This window comes from Wolffia australiana, chromosome 9 (assembly GCF_029677425.1).
Source record: "Wolffia australiana isolate 7733 chromosome 9, ASM2967742v1".
Classification (NCBI taxonomy): domain Eukaryota; kingdom Viridiplantae; phylum Streptophyta; class Magnoliopsida; order Alismatales; family Araceae; genus Wolffia; species Wolffia australiana.
This window is the reverse complement of record NC_135843.1, coordinates 9,940,609-9,948,323: the sequence shown is the minus strand read 5'-3', so window position 1 is coordinate 9,948,323 and position 7,715 is coordinate 9,940,609.

Genomic DNA, 7,715 nt, shown 5'->3' with positions numbered 1-7,715 from the left:
GTTCAATTCTTAAATTCCACATCAGCCATCCCAGTTTGTATAAATACATTGACAAATAAATATAGACCTGCTTTTCTGATATTTCCAATGCATCGGACAAAGATTTCATTGCACAATCTTCCACGAGCTCTCTCCCATTTTACCCCCTATAATCTATCTCATCTGTGTGGACTTACTGGAATAATCAGGATGTTCCTAGCTTTATATCAATGTTATCGTCTCCTCTATAATCTCTCCTGATGTTGTCCAACTCTGGTTAAATATACGTCTAACTTATTAAGTAGGATTCCTTACTTTTTCATTGATTTTATTTTTCCTTCACGAGTAGAGTAGCCTAGTTCATAAAATAGATATACATTTTCATTAACTGTTGCAATATCTTAAAAATACAAATAACCTTTTAGTAAAGCGCATATACCTCAACAGTTCCAAAGGTCACTGCTAAGATCAATGGGACTGCAGATGCCCGCCTAAAAAGAAATTTTCTTTATGATGCAATTAGATCAAAATGAACCTTATAGTTTTATGTAAAATAGTTCTTATATGTTCTTTTTTGGCAACTTTCACTGCAATCCTTTGTGTTTAGCTAATTAAGAAGTATGTAATGATCTTTTTTCTATTGAAATGTAAGTTGAAAATTATAATTTTCTATTTATTTTTATGATTTGCTTTCATGAACTTTTGGTAGCTGATTCATCCCTTCCTCTTTGTAAATAAATTTTATAATAATAGATCATAAACATTATTTAATTTTATCGACATATTTTTCATTTCAAATTTATTTCACTTTTCACAAATTGACCATTCTTGCATTTAATGTTCTTTACCTCCACCCCACAAGAATAATTACATTTGTAAGGCTCTTGCCCAAAATTCTTTGTGATGCGAAATTCAAACTATCTTACTAATATTGTACATGTACCAGAGTTGTTCTGACATGGATATATTTGAATTTTCTTTTGGTATGATTTTTTGATAATAGTAAGATAATTTGAGTTTTATGATATTTGAACATATGCATCTAACCTAGTCCTTAATGTTGTTTGGGGGTATCCCTATTCGTGTTTGTGTAAATGCCCCCTAAGAAAATCATTTGGAAATAGGGCTGAACGAGAAAACCAAATAAAAGAAAAAGTCAGCTGATGCAGGACGGACGTCGTCAATGTCCTGCGGCGGGGAGTGCTCGTCCGTTCGTCCTTCTCGGGGACGTTCATCTTGGACGGCACGTCCCGCTCTCGGTGGGGTGTCCCAGAATGATTTTGTCCTGCACGGGGTCCTCAATTCGTAGTAGCCGAGGGTGACTGTTCTCCACTTGGTCAGCGCCCACATGGTCGTTGTCGAGGCGTTGGTGGGCCTGACGACCGGTGGGCGGGCAGGTCCGCCGGCCGGATGACGAGACGGCGGCGGACGGTACGGCAGCTGGCGCGGCCATCGGCTGCAGTAGGACGGCACGGCTCACGGCGGCGGCCTTGATCGGAGCAGCGGCACGGGCCGCGGAGAGACGGCACGGCTCAGGGCGGCGTCTTTGTTTGGAGCGGCGGCACGGGCTGCGGCGAGATGGCGCGGCTCAGAGCGGCGTCTTTAATCGGAGCGGTGGCGGCGGCCGGATGCGGCGGGGGTCGGAAGTGGCAGCCCCCGGAGATGGCGGCGGCAGCCGGAGATGAAGGAGGCGGCGGCCGGAGTTGGCGGCGGCGGCGGCGGCCAGAGATGGCGGCGGTCGGAGGCGGCGGCGGCCGGAGGCGGCGGCGCCGGAGGCGCGGCGGCGGAGCGGCGGCGGCGGCCGGAGGCGGCGGCGGGCGGAGGCGGCGGCGGCCGGAGGCGGCGGCGGCCGGAGGCGGCGGCGGAGCGCGGCGGCGGCCGAGATGGCGGCGCAGCCGGGATGGCCAGGATATTGGGCCGCGGTAATGGGCCTCCTTCCGGTAATAGGCCTCGGAGATCGGGCCACCAAGATTCGGCGGCGGCCCATTAAACTAGGCCCGTTAACGGGCAAAGGGCTGATGTGGCATCCTTCGAGATGCATGGCGATTGGGCTACCCGGAGAGCGGTTGCGGCGCCTCAGGGCACGTGATACTGGCGCCTCAGATAGCGGAAGCTGGACCGGCGACTGGGCCTTGGGGCATGGATAACGGCCGCCCATTGGGCTCGGGCCCACGGGCGGGTCAACGCGGCTGAGGCAACCCGGTGAGGCGCCGCGGCGCGGCGGCGGCGCCCGTGGCGAGGCCGTGCGACCCGTCGCGGCGCGGCGGCGTCTTGCTCCGGTGGCGGTAGCGACTCAGAGGCTGCGGCCGCTGCGGCTGCCGACGGCCACGCCGCGTTGAGGGCGGCTGAGGCGCTCGGCGGCTGCGGCGCTCCGGCGGTTGCGTGCGCTGCGGGCGGCTGCAGCTCCGGCGGCGCTGCGCTCGCTGCGGCGGTTGGGCCTTTCTGGCTGCGGAAGCTGCGGCCGTTCACGGCCGCGGCTGCTCCGCGGCCACGGCCGTTGAGAGCGGCGGCGGCGCTCGGCGGCTGAGCCATTCTGGTTGCTGGCGGCTGCGGCGTTCGCGACCGCTGCGGCTGATCCGCGCCGCGGCGTTGTGGCGGCTGGCCGCTCGGCGTCTGCGGCTGCTGCGGCGCTGCGGCGCTCCCGCGGCTGCGGCGCCGCGCGCCGGTGGCTGCGGGCGCCGCGCCGCTGCGGTGGTTACGGCGCGCCGGCGCTGCGGCGGCGGCGTCCGCTGCAGTGGCTGCCGCTTCGGCTGCGCGCTGCGGCGGCGCTGCGGCGCTACTCGCGCGCCGCGGTCAGCGGCTGCGGCCGCTGCTCGGGCGGCGGCTCCGCGATTCGGGCGACGGCCCTCCGACCTGGGGCCCCGGCGACGGCGGCCGCCTAGGGTTCCGTCGGTCTTTCCTGACGGAACGGGGGGGGGGGAACGGGACGGGCGGCCAAAGTCGGCCCCGTCCCGTCCGCCCTTTACCCTCCTACTCTCTTCTCTCAAAACGGAACGGGATCTTTCTTTCCAAAAATTCAAAATTAGACTACTCCCTTAGGGCGGCCCCTCCTTCCCTTATGTAGGGAGGATAAAGGGCCCTAAGGAGGGACCAAATGAGGGGGAACCCATCAGGAAAAGGTCCCCCTCTTAAGACCACTAGTACATTGTTTAAAGATGAAAATTTAACAAAACATAGGAAAAGAAAACACAGATAACTTGAGGTCTACACCATCATCAGCCAAGCTCTGTCGTCTTTGACCCCCACAGTCTTCCACATATGGAAAACTGGAAATTTATCAAGATTAAAACATTCATATGTCTTGATTATGATTAGACACCAGGAAAGGGTAAATCTCTTAATTTTGATTTTTTATTTACTATTTTTCTATAAGTTCAAAACACCTCTAAAGAGTTATCAGCACAAATTAGCAGATATGCCAACAACCATAGGTTTCAAAATGTAGAAATTTTATGTATGTTTATAATATTTTACTCAATATATTGTCTTTAGATAGTAATATATTCCTGTATTTAATATGCATTAAATCATCCATTAATTCAACCTCGAACACTGGAAGTTATTAAAGTGAGAAATTGATAGTCATTAAACTAATCAAGTGATGTCAAATTCACACAAATATTGGAATAGTGTTAGAGCATATGTTTATCTTCAAGTGATAGAAAATTCAAGTCTTAAATATGTGATTTGACATGTTCACCATACGGCCAAACTTAGTATCCTTTTAATATAACCTAGGATTCCATTTTTTCTTCACTCACAACCAGTGAACTAATTGACTAAGGACATATTATGCTTGATCACAACCCCTGGTAAGACGTTCATAACTTTGAATATCCATCAAACACATATTAAAGTATTTTACTAGATGCCTTTAAGGCTCGAACTTCACTCCTGAATCCCCCGAAGGATGCCTCCATAATCACTTCACCAAGACCCTTCATGGCATCACGGTTTGCAAAGCCATATCAGGCCAATTATCAAGCTGATTAGGCATAAAGATCAGGACTTTACCTGAATAAATGCTTGAGGAAACTCCATGAATGCGGCACATGTGATAAAATGTCATGACCCAAGAAGGGCAAACCACAATCATGTGGCTCTTTGTTGGATTTGGCTTTTCCAACAAAAATTGGGCACCCTGAGTATGTCAGAGGAAATGTGGCTGTAGTTCATGAGCAGTTCAACCAAAATACGGAGCCACCAGAGCATTCCACGTAATCCATCCTTGTAGGGCACAAATTTGACTTGTTCCACGAGAAGGGAGAGCCACCAGTTGCTCCACATTATCCCTCTTTCTAAGGCACAAAGTTGACTTGTTTCACAAGAAAAAAGAGCCACCACTTATTCCATATCATCCCTCCTTAGTGGGCCTTGATATGCCATTTTTCAACCTTAGAAAAAATACTTGAAAAATATCACATATAATTCAGAAAATTCTCTTAAATCCAAAATTAAATATATCTTTATCTACAACTCCTTTTTAAATGAAATTTTCACCCATTTAATTATTTTGAAATATATTATCCATTTAAATCATTATAAACATCAAAATATACTGATTTTAATGCAAGAATAATTATTTAGTGGATATATGTGTTTTTGGTGAAAACTACATAAATTTCATTCCTGCTTTTCATCTTCCTATGGTCAAACCTATGAATGTTTAACACTTGGTTCTGAAAGAAATAGTTTTTTATAGGAACTCTAGTTTACAAATTTAACTTGTAATGGGTTTGGGGTAATGGTTGAGTTGATACTTAAATGATTCATGCAGTGGAAGGCTTAGAATATAATTATAAAAACAGTTTAAAATGATGATCAAATCACATTTGTGCAGATTGGATTTGTAATTTCTTGATTCCTCAAGAGAGACATCTTAAGTTGTTCATATGTCCATGTTCTAGACATTTACACAATCTCTGGTACATCAAAGCTCCTACTTCATCTCAATGATCCCCTTATCAAACCACCGTCATCCTCATGTCATTATGATAGCATCAGGTATGGACTGAATGAATTTTGCAAATGGTCTTCTAGACATCAGAATATATACTATAAGTTTCAGAATTTTTCTTTTACATTACAGTTAGGAATAAATAGAAAAATTCCCTGACCAATATAATTAAATATCTATGTCAACAGACAGAATAATTAATCAGGTTTTGATTTAACAAAATTGATATCTTGGGTTTCCAGCATGTGAAGTGCCAAGCTACATCTCATATTGTAAAGATACAAAAGAGCATATGGAATCTCTCAAGGAAATATTATTGTCTTCAGAGATCATGTATGTATAGTCCTTCATCGACTTCACACTCCTAGTACCCCTTATGGCATGGTTTATGATCAAAATCAAATTGGCAATCCCACCATGTATTAATGCATTTCAAACTCATTGCACATCTCTTCTCTGATACTCAATTACTTTGGCCAAGGATTTCTTGTTATCATCTTACTTGTCTTCTTTTATACTAAGGGTGAGCAATCCCATCCTAACCACAATCACTTTTTTAAAATTTCTTGTTGTAATAAGGCAAAGAAAGTTAGCAATTCCCTGAATAGTAACTAGGTGGTAATATCCAAAGCAAAATTGTCCACCCAGAAGACATAATTGGTATCTTAGGTCTAAGGACCACTTACTCAACCTGACTGAAAGTTTTTAATGAGCACCTATTAGTTTTCTTTAGTGTCTCCACACTAATGGCCAACATATCAACCATATTTATCATACGAGTGAGATTAGATATTTTCTATTCAGCTTAGCCCAAAGAGTGAAAATGAAGATTTTCTCTATTCAAATTTCACCAATGTTTACTTCAAGAGAGATGGATTTTATAGCCTTCTCCCTTGGGACATTTGGAATTACAATAAAAAAAAAATCCAAAAAAATTTCAAGAAAAGAAGAGGAAATAAAAGGAAATCTATCTTGTTAAGGGGAGGCGTTTTCCCTGTTGTTCCCCACCAATTCTCCCCTTCATCGAGAACTCCACTCCGATGAGTTACGTGGATGAGCATGACGCAAGAGTGCTGGTATGATCACACCCAACGGCATGAGAAATGGATTACAGGTAGCATAGTAGTGTGCTAGTCTCGGTGAGACATTGTCACAAACAGCTGGAGGGCGCTCAAGGAGGTTGATAAACATCGGTGAGACATTGTCATGATCAACGGCAGCGCGAGCTCAACGGCATGTCCATGGCGGCTTGAGCTTGGTGATGTACCTATGGCGGTGCGATCACTTGGGGGAAGGGTGATTGTGCAAGCCTGCTGGCGCGAGATCGCACCTCGAGCTTGGTGACGCAAGGGCGTCAGTGAAGACTAAGAGGGGGGTGAATTAGTCTACTTTTGTATTTATGTTATCTAATTTTCTTTTTAAGATTCCTTGTTTCATATTGTCTCTCAACCACTCTTCTCACCTTAACACAATCTTTTACCCTGCTTGGGGGCACAAGTGCCCTTAATGCAGCCGCGGGAGATCGTCTAGATCTCAGGACAGTCACAGGCTCAATGAAAGTCCTATAAAAAACCACAATTCACTATAAGCGGGGTGAGCGTCACTCTCGCTTGACAATTACACTTAAGTCAAGAATAAGAAAAACTAGAGACGTCTACTCCACACCACCACGGAGCTCCTAATGTCAACCCTCCTTGTCCTGACCCAAGCTTATCTTCTCAGCCTCGGTGACCACCTTCCTGCAATAGAACAAAGACCTAGCTTCCCTAGTTGACCCTTGGTCAACACACTAACTTCCAATGTTCACCAATTTCAGTCCAAATATATTTCCTAACTAGATTTATCAAAAGACACTATACTATCAACTTGAGAGTAGCAGAATGATAAGTCACTTAAAATCAAGTTCAGTTTGATATTATCTAATGTAATATGGATCAAATATTGAATCTGAATAATCAATTTCAATCAAATCAGAATAGTAGAATGAAATATGATGGAAATTCAAATTCAATTCAATAATACAAGTCAAACCTTCTAAGCTCAGTGTGATCAAACAAAATCAAATAACAATCTCAATTTACTTCAATTGTGTTAATCGTATTCGATCAGTTATGAATAATCAAAAGTAATTGAGAAAGTCAAAGTCAAGTTGATTTTACTGATTGATCAAATTTTAATCACAAAGTGATCAAACCAACTGGATATATTGGATATGATCAGCTATGATTAAATCAATGATAACATCCACTATTATCAATTGAAATCAATCTTTAGAATTAAATGAGATCGATTTAGAGTAATAGATGTAATCGATTTCAATTTACTTTATGAGAAAAAAAATAATGTTGGTTGATGCCAATCAAGGTTATGATTGATGTATTAATCAATTAATCAGATGTGATCAAATCAAAATTAGGTACACCAGATGAGATGAAGTATTATCAAATCAATGACCAAAAAAATATGATCAATTTTTTAATCAAATTTATGATTAAACTGGATTAACAAGTACAAATAAAATCAGTTGAAGAGTCAGTCACAACCAGACTAATTGAATTGATATGAAATGATTAAATTCAACTAATAGGTAATACCAAATCAAGTTATGTATTATGATCAAATTATATGAATGCACTGACTTGATGCAGGCAAGCAAATTCGATATGGATAAGATGAATGATTAATAACCAATCGATTATTACAAAGTCGATTTAACAAGGATGTATTTCAGCAAAGATAAACGATCATTAAATCTGTATACTCAACTCAGTCGTCAAGA